We start from the raw sequence: 20,346 nt of genomic DNA on the forward strand, positions 1-20,346 counted from the left end.
CACAGGGTGCAGCACAGGAATGGAGCACAGGAATGGAGCACAGGAATGGAGCACAGGGTGCAGCACAGGAATGGAGCACAGGAATGCAGCACAGGAATGGAGCACAGGGTGCAGCGCAGGAATGGAGCACAGGAATGGAGAACAGGAATGGAGCACAGGAATGGAGCACAGGAATGCAGCACAGGAATGGAGCACAGGAATGCAGCACAGGAATGGAGCACAGGAATGGAGCACAGGAATGGAGCACAGGAATGCAGCACAGGGTGCAGCACAGGAATGGAGCACAGGGTGCAGCACAGGAATGGAGCACAGGAATGCGGCACAGGAATGGAGCACAGGAATGGAGCACAGGGTTCAGCGCAGGGTGCAGCACAGGAATGGAGCACAGGAATGCAGCACAGGAATGCAGCACAGGAATGCAGCACAGGAATGCAGCACAGGGTTCAGCGCAGGGTGCAGCACAGGAATGGAGCACAGGAATGGAGCACAGGAATGGAGCACAGGAATGCAGCACAGGAATGGAGCACAGGAATGGAGCACAGGGTGCAGCACAGGAATGGAGCACAAGAATGGAGAACAGGAGTGCAGCACAGGAATGGAGCACAGGAATGGAGCACAGGAATGCAGCACAGGAATGGAGCACAGGGTGCAGCACAGGAATGGAGCACAAGAATGGAGAACAGGAGTGCAGCACAGGAATGGAGCACAGGAATGGAGAACAGGAATGCAGCACAGGAATGGAGCACAGGGTGCAGCACAGGAATTCAGCACAGGAATGGAGCACAGGAGTGCAGCACAGGAGTGCAGCACAGGAAAGCAGCACAGGAATGCAGCGCAGGAATGGAGCACAGGAATGGAGCACAGGAATGGAGCACAGGAATGGAGCACAGGGTGCAGCACAGGAATGCAGCACAGGAATGGAGCACAGGAATGCAGCACAGGAATGCAGCACAGGGTGCAGCACAGGAGTGCAGCACAGGAATGGAGCACAGGGTGCAGCACAGGAGTGCAGCACAGGAGTGCAGCAAAGCTGCCTTGGTTTGGGATTTGGAGGTCAGGTCACTGGATCGCAGGGAACTCGAGGGTGTGTTTTATCAGCTCCTCTATGGGTTCACTGCTGACTCCAGCACACACTGAACACTGTGGGCTCTGAGCTCTTGTCTGAAAGAAACAGCCTTAAATACAAAAAGAGGAGTGTATGAAATTACGGCATTGAAACATTTCAATGAAATTGAAATTGGTGGATATTTGCAGTGGTGCATTTAGTTAGTGTTGTTTGATGTGATGTCTGTGTTTCCATCATGGAAAAGGAAAACAGAAACATAACTTGGTGCTGCTTTATCCTTTTTTATTCCCATGGGACTCCCTAGGCTGTAAAAAGCTGAGATGGAAATGTGTCTGTAGGTGATTTAAGGGGATCAGGAGCAGTGGATGGAGGCTCATCAAGGGCTGTCAGACCATCTGTGCTGTCGGGGCCTGCACCAGGAGTGAGGCTGTCCCAGCCCTGCAGGCACTGACCGCCCCCAGCCACACCGAGGGCCGAAGGGTCCCTGTGTCCTCATGGCATTCGTGGTCACCCCTAAGGATCCAAGAGCCCTGCCAGAACCAGCCCTATCACACACTTCAGAGCCTCTGAGATGAAGGCTTGTAATTCCTCTAGGAAGGAAATACCCACACAGATGTTCCCTGATGGCTTCCCTTTCTTTAGGAATTTTATGTAAATAATATTTTTTATTTAGAAATCCAGAAGCTCCATGGATGCCTGAGGGTTTGCTGCACTGCTCAGTATTGAGATTTTATCAGAATTCTTCTCAAACTCTGTGCCAAAAGAGAGGGAAAGTGCCATGTGGGCTGGGAGCACTGCAGGTTTGGGACTTCACTGACAGCCTGAAGAAGGTTTTGGAAGTCCCCACAATTCTGTGCTGTGTGGAGGCACCTTCCTGTTTGGGGCTGCACAAACCCCAAACCTTCAAAGATAGTGATGAGTCCTATTGAGCCAGTATTAAACAAACATACAAATAGCAAAGGCTGGGACCTCAATCTTTAATTGTGACTGTAAGAAGATGATTATCGTGATGGTGTGAGATAAACAGTAATTAACGTCACCCTGTAGCGCAGCCTGTCCCTCCTGCCTGGGGGGTGTCAGGCACCAGCTCCCTCTCGTGTGGGGAATGTGATGTGTGAGCAGGATCGTTCTGACACTCTCAGCTCTCCCTTCCCAGAGGTGTCCAGGGTTGCTGGGTCAGTGTGGCCAGAGGGGTGAGAAGGTTTTCCTCGGGATTCACAGCTCCAGCCCAGACACCCCCAAACCCAACATCTCTCCCATCTGTCACCTTGTCCTACTTGGATTGCATCTTCCATCCAATAATTACAGCAGCTAAAGCCACCCCTCCCAAGGATGCCAACCCCACCCCGGGCTTGAGGCAGCACCTCTTGCCCAGAGCAGCCATGGCTGCCCCTGGATCCCTGGCAGTGCCCAAGGCCAGGCTGGACATTGGGGCTTGGAGCAGCCTGGGACAGTGGAAGGTGTCCCTGCCATGGCAGGGGTGGGATGGGATGGACTTTAAGGTCGCTCCCAACCCAACCCATGCTGGGATTCTGGGACTGGAGCTGCGGGCGGGGTGACCCTGGGCTGGGGATGAGTGTCCTGCTGCCCGCTGCCGCTGGCTTTGGCACCCTCCGATGCAGCCTGGGAGGCAGCTCAGCAAATCTCCACAGCAACCCCATGTGTACCATAAAATTGTGAATTGTCTTGTTTAGAAGAGGTTCATTAGGAAGATTAATGAGGTATTATTTTTCCCTCATTCAATGTCGTGATACAGAGGGGACACAGTAATTTTCCCAGCTGTGCACAGCAGCGATTGCTCCTCTCCAGGGTTCCGGCAGCGCTGCGTTGTCATCAGTTAAACTGCTCAATCTTTGCAAGTGTTATTTGTCAGCTTAATTAGCCCTAAAGGAAGCACTCGTTTTAAAATGAGACAACAGTTTTGTTTTTCCCTGAGAAAGACATAATGTTCTTAGCAGTGGCAACTTGTTTAAATAAAAGAGCTTTTAAGCTGAGTTTTGTATCAACCCTAAGAGTCATTTTCAGGTTTTTCCCCACCCCGAAGTGCCCAGCTTGCCTGTACCCTGTCCCCATGAGCCACCAGCCTCACCAGTGTCACATCAGTGCTGTGACAGGCCAGGCACTGTCACACCTCAGGGAAAGGTAAAACATCCTCCTGGAGGTGGGGCAAGCTGGGAATTGTCCTTCGGGCCAGTGCTCAGTTCCTCAGAACCCCAGAGTCACTGAGGCTGGAAAAGGCCTCCCAGCCCACCGAGTCCAGCCTGTGTCCCATCCCCACCTTGTCCCCAGCCCAGAGCTCTGAGTGCCACCTCCAGCCCTTCCTTGGGCACCTCCAGGGGCAGTGATTTCAGCTGGGACATTTCTATCTTTGGTTTATAGTGGAAGAATTCAGAATTTCTTATTTTACTGTTCTTGCAGGGTTAAAAGTTCAGAAGGAAGCTGGGAAAAAGCCACAGAAAGTCTTGATTGGGTGAGTCTGAAGTTTGCCCCAGACACGTGTGACTACAAGAATCACTTCAGCTAAAAACAGCTGGTGAGTGAGGTTTTAGATAAAATTAAACCCTGTGGAAGGGGTGGAACTTGATGAGCATCAGTAACCAGCCCTGTACCCCTATGGCCATCCTAAGGGAGAGAGCGTCAATTGACTTTGCTCTTCAGAAAAAAATCATGTGATCTTTTAAAAAATCCCAACAACCCCTCTCAAAAACTATCATCTTTAAAAAACCCCGTTCTACCTGAACACTCTATTTCTCCTCAGTTTCAGGAGCTGGGCTGAAATGAGGATCCCAGCTCTGTATTTTTTCCTTGTTTAGTATTATTCACACTAGATGTAACATTGACTTTCTCTTAGGGTTTTTTATGGTGTGCTTAAAAATACCAGGTTTTCAGCTGAGATGGCTGGTCTGTGTTTTCTGTCCTAAGCAATTATTTGCCAAGTTAGAACTCTTGTAAATTAATGTGCCATTTTCCACTCGCGCAAGTGGGGGCTGTTCTTGGCGTGTGTGGGAGGGAGAAGGGCAATAACTGCCTGCTGCTCCAGGAGGATGCTCTTCAAACAGGAATGATCAGCAGGAGGAGAATCAAATTCCTTCATTTCAGTGTCCTGGGAAGGATGATTGCTTGTTCTGAGTGCGAAGGGGAAGGAAGGATGGGGGTGATGGGAGTGCAGTGTCCTCACTCTGCTCTGGCACCCAGCACTGGGCCAGGCTTTGCCTGCAGAGCTCAGGAAAAGCCAAAATAACCCTTGACCAACAGGCCTTTGGTCCCACCTAGAACTGGTTGATTTGCCCTGTTCTGGGCCCCTCTGGCTGAGCTCTGCAGCTTTAATTGGGTGGTCTGGCCCTTTGATGGCACATTTGGGTCTGGGGTCCTGTTCCTCCTCTTCTTTTTTTCTCATTTTCTCCCTCCTCTGTTTTAGTTCCTCTCCTCCTTTTCTTCTCCTGCTCAGGCACACACAGCCCAGCTGTGCCACTCTGGTGCCCTCCAGCCTCCCTCGGAGCCTGACCCAGCTGAGCCTCTGGGTGTGCCGCTGGAATTTCGGTCAGTTCCCCTCATCACTGTGCTATTAATTGTTTTAATGATGCATTCGTTCAGGTTGGAAATGTGATACCAGTGAAATTTAATTTAAAAAATCAATAACTCATTAACACATTATTGCTACACCTCCATGTGACACCACATGAATCTCCTGTGCTGGAGAAGCGCTTGGCTCCAGCCTGGCATCCGGGGAGCTTTGCTGGAAGAGTTGTTGGTAGGGTAATCATGAGAAGGGAGTTATTGACCCACCATTTTCTTTCTTTAGAGATTATGGCCACAGGTCAGGTGGACACTTCTCTGTGGGCCAGGCAGGGCTGAAGAGCACCCAGGTAATGCTCATTCTTTGTTTTACTCAAAGAGACAGCACCGCTTGAGGCTTTGTGTGGATGGTGCAAATTCCAGCTCTTCCCAGTCCATGGGACACAGTGAGCCACAAACCTTCAGGGACACAGCCCAGGAACTCCACCAGCACAGCAGCACCCCTGGGCGTCAGGGACGAGGTGTCCCCGCTCCTGCTGCTGTCCCTCGATACCCAGCAATGGTTTGGGCTCGGTGCCTGCCTGACCGTGCCCTGGCACCGAGGGAGTGACTGAGCTGTGCCGGAGGGTGAGGGGGGTGTGACACCACCCTGGGGCTCTGTGGGGTGTCTGTGTCCATGTCCCTGTGCACAGACCCACACGAGCAGCGCCGTGTTTGGTGCTGCTCGGAGGGACAGATGGGAGAAGCAGCAACAGGGACAACTGGAACCCTTCCAGACGCTTACATGAGAACTGAGCTGCAGAGAGAACGTTTCTGAAGATGCCTTTATTCCTTAGTGGATACAATACTCTCATTACTGGTGTCTTCCCATGCATCAGTTGGTACAGTCTTTAATTAAATTATCCCCGACTGATATAAAGCCACAGTCTCAGACAGAGCCTTGTGCTGCCCAGCAGGAGCCTGGACAGGCCGTGGGGACCATTGCTGTGCCCTGCAGAGGGGCAGCTCCCTCCCCACACAGCAGCAGCACAGCTCAGGAGTGTCCCTGTCACCGAGCGGGCTGGGCAGTGTGTCCTGGCTGGACACGGAGCCTGGTCTGTGCCCCCCGTGGGAGCTGCTCCTGCAGGAGGAGCCAGGGGTGGCTCTGGGTGACTGCCCAGCCCCAGTTCTGCTGTGGCCAGTGACACAGGTGACCTCTCCAGGTGTCCCCTTTGTCCCCTTAGAGCTCCCCTCTGCAGAACCAGCACGTCACAGATAAGATGTGCCACCAGGAACGTGCTCAGGTATGGTGGGTTGAGGGAGGAAGAGTTTAAGAAGACTTTTATCCCAATTAATGTAATTTTTCTTTCAGGACCAATTCAGGGGAATACTTAAGGAAAAGGTACATCTGCATGTGCACCAATTAAACCTGACTTTGCATTCCGTTAGACCCCATTTTCTGGATTCCCCGCCCAACTGCTCAGGCTCCAAGGCCCACAGGAGATCCCTCAGGGGTGCACCCCATTGCCAGGATCAACTCCCACCCCAAATCCCCAAAGCTACAACCACGTTAATGATGATTCTTTATTAATAATCCTGTCCTCATCAATGTGCAGAGCTTTTCATTTCCATTGTGCTCTCCCTACATTAACCAATAAATCTCCGCAGAATCCCAGAGAGAGTGGGAAGTGCTGTTATTCTTGTTTTATGGATAGCAAAATGAGATACAGAGAGGTTAATAGCAAGTCTAATTGGACAATAATTACCCACTTACCACACTGAAAATTAAGAAATAATCCTCCCATTGTCATTACATCAGCAGAACAAGGCGAGAGCAGTGTTCACGTCCTCCCCATCCCACCATTTAGCCAAACAGCTGACATGCAAATGAAAGCAAAGGGAGCACAAGAGCAGATAAATAAATTGTTCTTTCCTTGTTTAACATCTATTTTGCACCACTGAGTCACTCAGGATAGAAGAAAATTATTAAATTTCCTCTGGAATCTATTAGGACATGACAAAACAAAGGCAAGCTCCATTTGTAGAACACATCTGTTGGAAAAGAAATGGAAGAAATAGGACTTAATTACTGCTGTGGACTGGTTTCACTTCATTTTTCCAGGGAGGGAAAAAATGTAGGATAAAAATTTCTGCCTTAAAAAAGACCAGTACTCTGATAATTCTGTTTCTCCTGCCATGTCAGGGACACCTCCCACTGTCCCAGGCTGCTCCCAGCCCCAGTGTCCAGCCTGGACTTGGGCACTGCCAGGGATCCAGGGGCAGCCCCAGCTGCTCTGGGCACCCTGTGCCAGGGCCTGCCCACCCTCCCAGGGAAGGATTTCCTCCCAATATCCCATCCAGCCCTGCCCTCTGGCAGTGGGAAGCCATTCCCTGTGTCCTACATGTAAGGGAAGAGTTAATAACCAGTGACTATAAAAATTCAGGCACTCCAAGTATGGTAGAGTTTTTTAAAACTTTATCTCTGAATTAATTTGAAAATGTGGGTCAAGTCCTAAACCCTCTTTTGAAACCCTAAGTGCTTTCAGAAAGTGTTACCTGAAGGAATGGCTCAGCCAGAGTCCCAGGTGGGCAGGAATAGCTGCAAGTGCAGCTGAGATCTCCGTGCAGCTCTTACAGCCTGGGTAATGTTGCTTAAACAGCGCTGTTTGTGTGGGTGGTTTGTGATCAGTGCCACTGAATTTATTTGGGAATGAAACTTATGAAATTCAAAAGAAACAGAAAAGCATTTTGCAGGTTTTTTCAAAAGTCTGTAACATCCAGTACAAAATCATCGTCTCTATCTGGTTGTGAATTCCGTAGCACAGATGTAACTTCAAATTAAATCCCATAAAGGTGATTGATAAATCTGCAGAAATCCAGTATTTGCAATTAAATTCTGTAGAGCTGCTCTCTAAGTACACAAATTGGGAGCTCAGAAAGAACCTCTGCCTCTTGATGCATCATTTTTTTGCTGTGAATGCTCCTCCTAATGAAAAATGATGGCAAACAAAAATAGATTTTCTGTCATGGGGGTAATTGTTCTTTTTCTTAGTGCACTCCAAATATTTCTGTAAAGCATCATCTGCTCTTTAAACACATATTGTAGAACATCAATGGAAGTCAATACCTTTTGTCAATGAGTAAAATATTAAAAGTAATGAGTTGACCTGTTTCTTATTTAGCTATTGATCCTGCCTCTCTCCTGGTTTGTTTTCCTGAAACGTGCAGCGTTAGGGATTTGCTTTTGGAGCCAGAGAGAAGAGCCCAGGCTGGGAGGGACTGACCCTCCACTCAGAGGGATTTATCCCATGGTCATTCCCATTCTGATGGGGGAATTAAAGTATTCTTAAATTGTCTTGAGTAAAACAATCAATGAGGTGCTGAAAGGTAGGGGCTTCTACTGATTTTATTTACACTGATGTTGCTTTTAGTGGGGAAATGGTAGTTTTGGTGTATGGATTTTAATTAAGGCTGCAAACAACCTCTCAGAGATACAACTGAGATTGGAGGGAAAAATTAATTTTTTCTGAGTCTGAACTGCCTGTTTCAGTAATTGTGATGATTAAAAATTGAACTGGGGATTGAAGATACTAGATTAAATAAACAATAGAGTATTTTAAGTTATACTCAGTGCAGCTGCAAGTGGATTGAATGAGCGGCTGGCACAGGAGTGGAAGGGAGGGAAGCAACTCTTGGCCCTTCGGTCACGCTTTCTGAGGGCCGACCTGTGCAATTCACCAGGAAATGGATTAATCTGATGTGCTCTTGGAAATGTTTCTGACTGGTGCTGCTCAGGGAGCCCACACTTCTGTGGGAATAAAATCCCTTCCCCAAGAGAGAGATTTCAGGTGTGGCCGTGGCGCTTGGGGACGCGGGGCAGTGGTGGCCCTGGCAGGGCGGGGGTGGTTGGACTCGATGCTCTCAGAGGGCTCTGCCAGCCTCGATGTTTCCGTGGCTCTCACCAGCTGTCGCCTGTTCTCTGCGTTGTCCTCAGGTCACTGAGCAGCTCAGATGCCGTGAGGAGGGAGGGGAACCCCAAAGTCCACAAAGGGTGAACAGAAGCTTAAAAGGTTCGCTGGGCTGAGCGGCCCCACAGGGTCTGGGTGTCTCTGCTCGGCCACCCCAGGATGTGAAGGGTGTTCTCAATGCAGAGGGGGATGGAATTCCTCTGGAATGCTTCTGGAGACAGCTTTGTACAGGAACAGCCTCTGCACCTGGGGAAGGTCCCCGAGCCTGCTGGAGGCACTGCTGGGAACCCAGGCTTGTAAACATCTGACACAAACACGCCTTTCTAATCAATGTTGAAATGCTCCCTTCCCAGAATTTGGGTTCTGGCACTAGTTCAAGCCTGTCTCTCATCAAGTGATTGATTTCTTTATTTCTCTTCTGTCCTGCCAGCCCCCCAGAAACGTGCTTGAGTTAAATCTTGAGAACCTTAAAAGTGCAGTGACTTTATCAGGGAAGGGAGTGAGGGTTCCTGGCTGGGGGATGATTGTGGGTCCCCAGGCTGTGCATTTGTGAGCCCTGCAGGACAAAGTTCTCCTGAAAGTGTCGTTTGATCAGTTTGGAAGAGGCCGGGCTGGGGAAGGCTGGCTATGAGGGGTAGGCTGGTGATCCGGGAGGGCTGTGCAGGGATATCCCTGGGGGGATGTGCAGGATATCCCTGTGCTATAAAATGTGGTGCTCAGTGACTGGGCATCGCTTGGGGCTGCACTGGCACCACTCAGATCCTGAGCTCCAGAAACCCATTTTCTGTTTTTGTGAGAGGATGTGGTGTAGAGCGAGCCTGTGGAGGCCAGCAAGGCATTCCCATCTCCTTAAACTGGATTTTACCACAGGCAATGTGTATTTCTGCTCGTTCTTTCCTCCTGAGCCTCTTGTGCTTGGCTGTCCAGCCGGGAGCTGCTGAGGGCGAGCACACCCAGATGTGAGCAGCACCCTCACCCTGCAGCCACCCCAGAACTCCTGCACTGCATTTCAGGTTTGAATTGCTCTGCTGAGGAGCACAGTGCCCCAGGAGAAGGCGGCAGCACGAGTGGCACCGGGCAGTGTCATGCCCCAGCGCCAGGAACCCGAGCGCAGAGCCAGGAGCTGCATGAGCTGCGCTTGGCAGAGCACAAAGCTCCTCAGAAGCAGAAAAAAATCACAAGTGTTGAAAATGGCGCTGGGGAGATCTGGGAAACATTTTCCTTAAGAGCAAGACAGTTCTACTGGTGCTTCTGCAGTAGCTCGTGTGTTGGGCTGCTGCCCACCGCTGCTTGGCTGAGGGAGGACGAGCTCTGCCCGGCGCTCTCTGCTCGGGCACAGGGATGGGATCCATCCTGCCCTGCAGCCTGCCTGGTTTTTCCTGGAGCAGATTCATTAAAAAGGGCTGGTGCCCCCTGTAATTGACAGGTGTAATGGCTTGGTTTCCTCTCCGAGTTCCTTGCCCCAGGGTTTGGCCCTCTGGGTGGCTGTGGGCTGGTGGCTCACAGTGGTGTCTGGAGCCATGGCCAGCTGCTGGGAAGGGCCAGAAATGACCAAATGGCCAGGAATTCAGCACCAAATAATTTTCTCGTGGTCAGCACTCCAGTAAGTACTTAAAGTATTTTGAAAAACTGCACTAAGCTTAGCTAAAATGATGGTTTTCTCACCAGAAAGTTAAGCTCCCCTTTCTTTGGTTTATTTTACCAAAAGCTTTATGATTTTACATACTGCAATTCTTTTTATACTTCAGAAGAATTAGAAATAATTTTAGTGGATTTTCATTATTACTTGGGTCAAGACTTTCAGTCAGGCAGAACTGCTGTGAGGGCCAGGGTGTGATTTTGGATTAACCCTTTTCCTCCCAGGACAGACGGTGCCTCAGTCACAGCACCTGCCATCCCTTGCTCTTGGCCAGCCTGGACCTGCTCCAGAAGTGTGGAAACCAGTTCAGCCAGACACTGCTGCCAGGCAGTCCAGAAATATCCCATGGACAGAAGGGATAAGGACAAGGTTACTATTTGGGGGGTTTGGACTCCTTCCCATCTGCTGTCAAGGTAAAGTCTCTCCTAATGTTGCAGAAACTTTCAAATCCCCAGCAGAAATAGTGTGTGAAGAGGGGGAGTTATTGACAGTTCAGCAGTGATAGAGCAGGAGAGAGAGTAAATGTTAAATGCACTTTACTATACAACAAATTTTCAGCTTATGGCATCCCAATACATCAAGAAATGTTGCTTGCTTCTGGCCAGGAAAATGTCATTCATTTTGCTATTCATACTGCTTGGAAAAAATAAGTGCCGTGCTCATGCTTGTTTACACCCTCCCAGCTTGCTGGGAAAGGCTGATTTCCCACCCTTCCCTCACAGTTTGCTGGAGAATTCCTGCTCTGTCCAGAGCAGTGGGGCTGTACCAGGGGGCTCAGCCCCAAGGGAGCAGAGCCAGAGCTCCTGGTGTCTCCTTCCCAGCAGGTCCAACAGGCACCTGCATTAATGAGGGAAAGGTGTTAACACAGAACCCCTGGAATCCCAGTTCTGCTCTGGCAGAGGAGGTGTGCAGGGGAGTGGAAAACTCTCCCTTCCCAAGAGATATTGGGTTTATAGTGATAAAGACCTTTTGTCCCTCCTGGACAGCGTTTCAGCACTCACAGCTGCTCCAGGCAGTGGCAGCAGGGCAGAGCTGGCATTTTGCTGCACCTGATCTGGGGGCTCTGGGTATCTTCAGTCTTGGTCTGAAGTTTCTTACCTGAGACTGCTTTAGATCCGAATCCAACTTAATGACCTGGGCTTTGGTGTACCCTGGGTGTCAGATCCCCTGCTGCAGGCAGGGTGAAGCCAGACAAAATGACAAATTCGGTGTGCGTTTGCCTCTTGGAGCACATCACGGCTGAGGACTGTGAAAAAACACAATAAATAAAACACAATCCCCTCTCTGGGGAGCCTTTCCCAGACATGTCTCCTGTGCCCCAAGCCCCGTGGGATGAGGACACCCGTGAGTACCCCTGGCTGCGACAGGAGTGCTCATCTCTGCAGACGGGATCCCCGCGGAAGCCGGGAGCTGTGCGGGGAAACGGGGCTGATAAGGTTCACTCATGGACTTCGGTTTGTGAGGGTTGCTGGCACTTACTGGAGTGAGATAAAAGTGTTCCAGGAAGAGAGGAGCAGGAAGGAAGAAACAACCCCTCCAAGTGTGCAGAGGAGTATCTTGGTTTTACAGCTGCACACAGCATCGATCAAAATGCCACCTGCACACCCTGGCTGCTACCTGGAATTACACAGATCCCCTGAGCTTAAAGGATGCATAAAATACACTTTTAATGAGGCAGGCTCTGTCTGTGGATCCAGGAGGCTTAAAAAGAGAAGTACAGAATATATATGTCAAATCCCTGCTCACAACAGAGGAAAAGGCATTAGAGCCACCAGCTCTAATTTTCATAGCTTAGTAGGTGGTGTTCTAAAGTGCTCAAACTAAGTTCAGATGCTCTCAGGAGTCTTTTGGGGGACATGCAGGTCCTTAGCATAGGTCCGTAGCCTATTTAGGAACACTGGGCAGGCTGAGGAAAGGCCAATGTTGGACAATTTTAGAGGTGTCTGCATAGAATCAAATCCCAGACTGGTTTGGGCTGGAAGGGACCTTAAAGCTCATCTTGTGCCACCCCTGCCCTGGGCAGGGACACCTTCCACCAGACCAGGCTGCTCCAAGCCCTGTCCAGCCTGGTGACCAGTGCAGCTCTGCAGTGGCTGGGGCCAGCCCCGAGCCCTCAGCCTGTGCAGCTCAGTCTGTTCCTCACACACCCCAGCGCTGGGGTCAGAAAAAATGGCAGGAAAGAATAGGCTATTTTTATTTCAGTGTGCATCAAATCCTGGTTTTATAACTTATTAATGATAAATTGATCTCAGGAGATACTAACTCTGTATTTACAGAGTGTTTAGACATGCTGGGGGCTGTTTTAAATGTACCAGCTGCTCAGTGCTGATTTAAGTACACAGATGTTCTTATTAGCATAACATTCAGATTCGATGCCCTTCTTATCTGCATCCTGTCAAAGCACAAAAACAGCGGCTCCACAGCCCAGGAGCTCCAGGCAGGAACAGCCTTTCCTCCCCCTGGACCTCCCCACGGGCTGAGCTTGCAGCAACATGTGCTCCCCATCCCATCCCATCCTGTCCCGTCCCGTCCCGTCCCATCCCGTCCCAGCCCCTCAGGGCTCCAGGAGGGATCCCAGCAGGTGCTGGAGATGGAGAGGGGGATTTTGGAGGTGATTTGGTGGAGCCACACGGGCTCAGGGCTGAGCAGCCCTTGGGTCACTGTGAACCAAAGGTGGGGTGACCCCGTGCTCGGCGCTGTGCTCCGTGGGGTTTGCAGGTGTTTGCAGGTTGCTGCTGCTGCGCTTCCCTTTGTGCTCATTTCTTTTCCAGCCCTGCTCTCTTTTTCTCTGGGAGGGATGAGCGTGCTGGGGAGCAGCGCCTGCGGCCTTTGAAGCACAGGAGCAGGTAAGCACCACAAAGCCGCACTTGGCTCCGTGTTACAGAGCAGTGCCGGCAGTGAAACAGAGCTGGGAAGGGCAAACCCGGCCTGGGCGACCCTTGGCTGGCAGCTGGGATGTGCAGGGAGCTCTGGTTTCTCTGGGGTGAGGAGCAGCAGGAGCCTCGTTAGGGCCCTTTTGATCATCTCCGAATTCTCCCAGGTTATCCTAGAATGGAATAATGGAATACCCGAGTTAGGAGCGACCCACAGGGCTCCGTGAAGACAGCCCGGGGACACCTGGCTCGCACAGTGACCGTCCCAGGTCAGAGAACCGCTCAGGAAGGTTTTCTCTCCTTGCTGGGTGCTTTAAATGCGCTTCCCGTGGCTGCCCAGGACGGAGGAGGCAGCAGCTGTGATGTGCTGGTGAAGCAGAGGTTGCGGCAGGGGATGAAACTCCCTTGTCCGAAGGCGCTCTTCCCTCGGGGGGGCAGAGCCCTCCGAAGAACCTTTTGCTCCTCATTTTCACTTTGCCATTCCACTTTCTACATTGTTTCACAGAGAAACAACCAACCAACCAAATCTCTTCGTTGTTTCAGCCTACCCACAAACAGGAATTGTAAGAAATGTCACCAGGAAATCTCCATTCATTTCAGCTCAGCCTTCCAAAACGTGTGAATAAACACCTGGACGGATGAATATTGAATAGGCCAGTATCCAATTTTAATTTAACTTTTTAAAAACCTTTTTTTATTGACCTCCCTCCATGCTTTATGAGTGTTGAACCCCTTTAGTCCCCAGCCCGTCTCTCACTGTGATTTTACTTATATATATATATGTATATATACGTATGTGTGTGTATGTATGTATATATATGTGTGTATATATGTATGTATCTATATATATACTTCCGCATATATATTTTTGCTCTTAGTTTTTCCTTGCAGCAGCTTTGAGCGGCCCCTCGCAGCCTGTGAGGGGTCACTCCTGCCTTTCCCCGCCTTTCCGATCGTGCTCCAGCGCTCAAGGGACCGGACACAAAGGGAGCCTCTTCGGCGGCCCCTCGCTCCCCGCAGGAAACATCCGACAATCCAGCAGAAACACAAAGTAATGACAACCACAGAAATGGAAATCGCTTCAAAGTCAAACCGATATCTTGAGAAAGATGAGGGAAATGTTACAAAGGGAATATCAAAGGCTGAAGAAGGATCTGCCGAGGCACTTTGTTACCGAAGTCGTTTCCACCGCCGCCCCCCGCCGAGGCAATCAGGACTAATGGGGACATTAGTGCAGCCAGGACTACATATCAAAGAGTCCCCGGAGCAAATAACACCCAGGAACTGGAGCATCGCTGGCACCACGCTCCAAACCACCCCCCTCTGCCTCAGGAATGAGTAAAAGGGTCGTAAACAGCAGAGAGAAAATTTTTGCCTGGTGACTGCAAATAAGCACCCAGCAGAGCTGTTAAAAGTTGCTTGCTGAAGAGAAAAATATGATTCTTCCAGTTTTATGGGCCATGTTCAGATAGCTCTTACTCCTGTGCCATAAATCCAATTTTCACATAGATTAAATGGAAAGGCAGCCGAGGCTCTGCTGAATAATGCACGGATTGTCGTGGATCTGTGAGGGGCAGGAATCGATCCCACTCACACCCTGGGGCCTGCTCACAGCCACACTGCTGCTCCGGGCACCAGGTACCACTCACATCCTTCACACCTTCCTCTGGGCTCTGCCTCCATCCTTTATCCAAATCGTTACACTTCAGTAAAAACCCCTGAAGTTACGGTAGAGTTGAGGCTGGAAAGAGGTGGCCTGAGGAAGAGCCGATTCCTGCAGGAGGATGCTCAGAGAGAGCTGCACAGGGGTGCACTTCAATACCGGAATAGCTCTGCTAGCTGAGGGCACCTTATCCCTCTGGAAATGCGCCTCCGTGCCAGTTTAACCCCGCAGTGACAGGGGGGCTGCATGAGGGAGCTTCTCCAGTAGGAAAAAGGTCCCCTCTTGCACGGGACAGGACATTCCGAGCCCCGGTCCCTGGGCCTCACAGGCACCCGGATTGGATCCCAGGCAGAGTCAGCCTGTTCGCAGCCCGAGATTTCTGAATGGGGGAGAAAGCAGCACTTGAGCATGGAGAGGAATTAATGTTTGCAGTTCCCTGAAAGACCTTTAATCTCTTTGCCACTAACTATCCCACAAACGGGGAGCTTAAGCTCTTTTCTCTTGAGTGGAAGGCTCTGCCTGTCCCCTCCCAGCTCTGACCCAGCACCTCCTGGAGCACCCTCGGCCCAGCTGGGGAGGTCTCTCTGTCCCCTTGTCCTCATGGAAGTGCCTGCTCTGCTTTGCTTTGCTGTTTCTCCCATTGTGCCAGCCCAGCCGTCCCTCCCCTCTGCTGTCCCCAGAGCAGGACAGACCCGGCTGAGCAAGCCCCCGGCGCCCCTCCCTCTGCCCTCGGCTGCTCTGCTGAAGGGGTTAATTTGTTTAAACCACAGTTGTTCTCATGAGTTATGGGCTGGCTCCTGCCAGCGGAGTGGAAAAGTGATTTAATTTTCCAGTTTCAGCATGGCAGATGTGTGTGTGGGAGGGCTGTGAGGGAAAGGGGGGGGTTGTTGTTGTTTGTAAGGTGACCAAAATCTGGTCCACCAGATTTAATCTAACCCAGTTCCAGCCTGCTGAGGTGGTGACAGCTGACACGGTGCTGCTGTCACGGGGGTGTGCTGGGGGGGATGGGATATGGGGGGTTCCCACAGCCGTGGGGCTGTGCTGGGGGTGAGGGGCCGGGGGGCAGAGGAGCAGGGATGGTGTGGGAGCAGTTCCCAGGAGCAGGGATGGTGTGGGAGCAGCTCCCAGGAGCAGGGATGGTGTGGGAGCAGCTCCCAGGGCAGGGATGGTGTGGGAGCAGCTCCCAGGAGCAGGGATGGTGTGGGAGCAGCTCCCAGGGCAGGGATGGTGTGGGAGCAGCTCCCAGGGCAGGGATGGTGTGGGAGCAGCTCCCAGGAGCAGGGATGGTGTGGGAGCAGCTCCCAGGAGCAGGGATGGTGTGGGAGCAGCTCCCAGGAGCAGGGATGGTGTGGGAGCAGCTCCCAGGGCAGGGATGGTGTGGGAGCAGCTCCCAGGAGCAGGGATGGTGTGGGAGCAGCTCCCAGGAGCAGGGATGGTGTGGGAGCAGCTCCCAGGGCAGGGATGGTGTGGGAGCAGCTCCCAGGAGCAGGGATGGTGTGGGAGCAGCTCCCAGGGCAGGGATGGTGTGGGAGCAGCTCCCAGGAGCAGGGATGGTGTGGGAGCAGCTCCCAGGGCAGGGATGGTGTGGGAGCAGCTCCCAGGAGCAGGGATGGTGTGGGAGCAGCCCCCCCAGTCCTGCCCAGACCTGGCTCACCCCTCCCTGCACAGACTCTCCTCGTGCCTCCTGCCTTGTGGTCTCCCGGCCTGTGGGGATTTGCTCATTATTTGACTGGAAATGTGTCTTGCTTTAACGTTCAGTCAAACGCTGTGAAGGTCAGAGCCCTGCCTTGAGCTTGGCCTAACAGGTGAAAAGCTGTGATAAAACATCCAGTGCTAGAAAGCTTTTCCACTTCCCTCTGCCAGCGCAGGGAACACTTGTCTGGTGCCTGCAGGGCTCTGGGCAGGAGCTGGAGGAAAGCTGAATTTTATATGTTATCCTTTTCTTTCTGTTCTCCTATTAGAATAATCTGTTACTAATAGATAAATTAATAAACAATACTAATAGATAATAATCCTATTAGAATAATTAGAATTATTCTGCACAAAACAATTGTTACAAACATCATCTTTCTTTATTCTCTAAAATGAATCTCTGCTTTGGAGCTGTGGGTGAGGGAACACAGAGCAACAACAAAGGCTGGTCAGCATCTGCCCTGTGACCCCCTGAGCCAGACCCCAATGCCCTGCACTGGGGCCTTTGGGAGTCTCTGTGGGGCTGGGGAGGTGGCTCTGGGTCTGTTTTCTTTTCTTTAAATCAGCACAGGAGCTGCTCTTGTACCAAAACTGCCAGTCAGAGATTTGAGGAGGTTGTTTTTAGAGGTTGTTTTTTCTCTGTCCCTTTTAACCTTCTCTGGTTTTGCAAATTAAAAGAAGCTTTCCCATCAGATTCAATTTCTACTTCAAATAAGTAGTGTTTAGGCTGGGGAAAAAACTCTCCAAACCGCTCAGGAATTGAGCAGTAAATCAATGGCAGAACCAGTTAGGGATGCTGCGAGACTCAGAGAGTCAGGGATTGACTGGGAGGGTTTTGGGAAGACACACAACTGGAAACCACCCCTTTTGGCTTTGGAATTCTGGGTATTTGTCTCTGAGAAGCTGATCCTTCCTGGATCTTCCTGGATCCTTCCAGAATCTTCCTGGATGCTTCCAGAGCATCGTGGTGTCTCCCTGGAAGGCAGCAGGACCTCGTGCCTGAGGCTCCCCAGTTCGGCGGCTGTTCAAGGCCACTCCAGATTTTCAGCACCAGATAAAATCCCACTGACAGCTCGTCTCCATCCCCAACAGGAAACACTCACTACCGACACAGGTTGGGAACCTGCCTGCTTGTAGGTGGGAGCAAACCCCTCCTTTTGCTTTTTCACGGGTGATAAATTTGTGTAGAAACAGAACATGTGGGAAGCAGCTGTTGGGCGCTCTGAGTGACAGCTCCCAGCCCCAAGAGAACAAATACTTGGGGCTGAAGCTCTGCAGGGGAGCACTGCTGGCGGTCAGGAGTGAGTGAAGCCTCAGGGAGGAGCCAGCTCTGGGCAGGGCGCTGCAGCATCCTCGAGCAGCGAGGCTGTGCCGGGGCAGCCGCAGCTCTGCCCCTCCTTCCTCGCTTTTCTCGGCTCTCCCTGCAGCCCCGCAGGCGCCGAGAGGCAGCGGAGGGACCCGGGGCTCGTTCCAGAGGCTGTTGGTGCTGCGCAGCTCTCCCGGTGCAGAAAGCACGGCGATGGATGTAATTTTAGGGAAAAGGGCCATTGAGCAAAGATGGACCATTCTGGAGCGTTAACGCCGCGTGAAAAGGCCTCGTTATCCTCGGCAGCAGCCTCCTCCTGCAGCCCGCTTTTGTTAAACCAGGGGCCGGCGTCTGTAAAGTGATACCCGAGGAACGGGACCCGTTCTGGGGGCGCAGGGGCTGTCACCTGCTCTGCTCCTCTCCCTAGCACCTCCTGCTCACCACCCCGTCCTGCCTCCCTGCAGCTCCTTCCGAGGGGCTGACACCCCTGTTTGCAGCTCGGGCAGCAACAGCCCTTTCCTCAAGTACCACGCTTGGAGCAGGACATGGAAATGATCCAGCTAATCATCACGATTTCTTGCAAGCACATTAGAATGAGATCGCAGTGTTCATGCAAACAAAATACTTTTCAAGGCCGTGCTTAATTTTGTTGAATAGTCTCAGTGCTGTCACCTCCCAACCCTCCTGTACCTGGTGGTTCACGCTCAGGTTTCCTCTGTTCCCAGTCCCGTCCCTCAGTTAATCCTTCTTCCCTACATGAACCCTCAAATGTCATCTCCTGTGCTGGCTCAACGTGTCTGCTTTGTGATTAATCTGCCTCATGCCTGAGCTCTGAACCCATTTAAACAGCCTCAGCAGCCTGGGACTTCCTACAAAGGTTTTCCACTTTCTTTTCTTATTTACTGTAGGAAATTGTAGATGGAAGAAAAAAAGAAGTTCCCCTTTGGCTCATTGCCCACAGCTTGAAGGGATGAGGAGCCGAGGTCCATCTGGCTGAGACAGGGAGGCAGAAACAAAAAGGGAAAGATGAGATTGAGAACATCTGGATGTTGGTCCCAAGGTGTCCCTGTAACAGATTGAAGCCCTGAAATACCAAACCCACCACACTGAGTTGTCCTGGTCCATGTGGCCCCTGCTGAAAAAGAGGGATGGAGAGAGAGGAAGGAGGATAAGCAGGGATTCCATAGAATATTAACCAATGTCAGGCTGTCACTCAGCAGCTGGGTTCGGCAAGTTTGGGTTTCCTCTGGAGTCAGGGAAAGTTTCCATCCTGTCAGCCTGTCCTGGTGACCTTGGCAAGGTGGTTCATGTGATCCTGCTCATCTAATAAACTCATTAAAGTTGGAAAAAGATCATGGAGTTCAACCATCCCACAAGAGCCATCTCCATCTGCAAGAGCCCCGGCTGGTGCTTAGGAGGTGTAGGTGCTCCCACAGCTCAGTGCAATGATCTTATCAAAAAGTTTTCTGCACTGAAATACTTGGAGGTGACTTAAAAAGCAAATACAAAACGTTTTTATGGCTGGACGTGTTTATCACCGTGTCTCAGCAGTATCTCATGACGTGAGTAACAGTTATAAAAGCTCTTTGAGCTTATTTGACAGTAAATGTTTTGTGGCCATTCTCTATTTCTTCCCCTTGTATTTCAAACTGCTGAGCTGTGCCATCAGCATTTAAGAGCAGCTGAGCCCAGTGGGCAGAGCTGTGTGGGGGGAGGTGGGGCCTGGCCCAGGAGGGGCTCTGGAGGGGCTGGGGGAGTCTGGGGGCACGGAGGGGTCTGGAGGGGGCATGGGGCAGGGGCTGCTTGGGCCATCCCAGCTGATTCCTCATTCTGTGGCAGAATCCAGCTGGGAGTCCCTGTGGGAGGGAAGGCTGCAGGAGTAGGTGCAGAACAGCAGCTCACTCACCTGCCAGCACTGGGAGTTTTGGGTGGGCAGGGCTGAGTGCACTGCCTGGGAATCCAGCAGAACCCGACCTGTGCCTCCTCTGCTCCAGAGAACGGCGTTTGGGAAGGGCTTTGAGCCAGGTCCATCCACGCGCGGGCCCCGATGCCACCCCAGCAGTGTCTCGGGGGTGTGAGGGAGCAGTAAATTCTGTACTGATGCTGAGAAAGTACAGTATCTGCTACGCTTCCCCCTGCATGGGAAGGTCCTCACTGCACGGTCATGTGCTGCCAGTTCTGCACAATTCAGGCAGCCAAAGGCACCTGCAGACGCAGGAGTGTCTGCACCCCTTCCCGGGATCCCCCCTCAGCCCTACTGGCCCCCAGCCCTTCATCCCTTCAGAGGACGAGGACGTGGTGCACACCCATTTGAACGGAGCTCTGCCTCCCTCAGCCCGTGATTAATGAGCTGTGCTTTTACCCCAGAGAGCCAATTAAAGCAGAAGCTGGTGCAATCCTACAAAAGAGCAGGAAAGTAAACACGGGAGCCTTGTCACGAGCTGCTCGCGCTCTGTCACTGCGCACCGGGCTCGGCTGCTCTGCTGCTAGAGAGGAATTGAACCAGGTGCTCTATTAATATTTATCAATCCTCCCCAGCCCATGACGTGATCTGCTGCTGCAAATGCTGCGTGTGGAGCCTTTCTGGGAGCGGCTCTCAGGTGCCCTGCTCATGAGCATCCTGTGCTCCTGAGCAGCCCGTGCT

The 20,346-nt window shown here is 51.6% G+C and overlaps 1 long non-coding RNA gene across 1 annotated transcript; it reads left to right on the top strand.

The window, feature by feature from the left end:
- Window positions 1–3,479: 3,479 nt before the first annotated feature.
- Window positions 3,480–6,795, top strand: LOC116451546. Its single transcript, XR_004243226.1, has 3 exons — window positions 3,480–3,599; window positions 4,515–4,606; window positions 4,869–6,795. It is a non-coding gene; the product is annotated as an uncharacterized LOC116451546 (long non-coding RNA).
- The last annotated feature ends 13,551 nt before the right edge of the window (window positions 6,796–20,346 follow it).

This window comes from Corvus moneduloides, chromosome 15, assembly GCF_009650955.1.
Source record: "Corvus moneduloides isolate bCorMon1 chromosome 15, bCorMon1.pri, whole genome shotgun sequence".
Taxonomy (NCBI): Eukaryota; Metazoa; Chordata; class Aves; order Passeriformes; family Corvidae; genus Corvus; species Corvus moneduloides.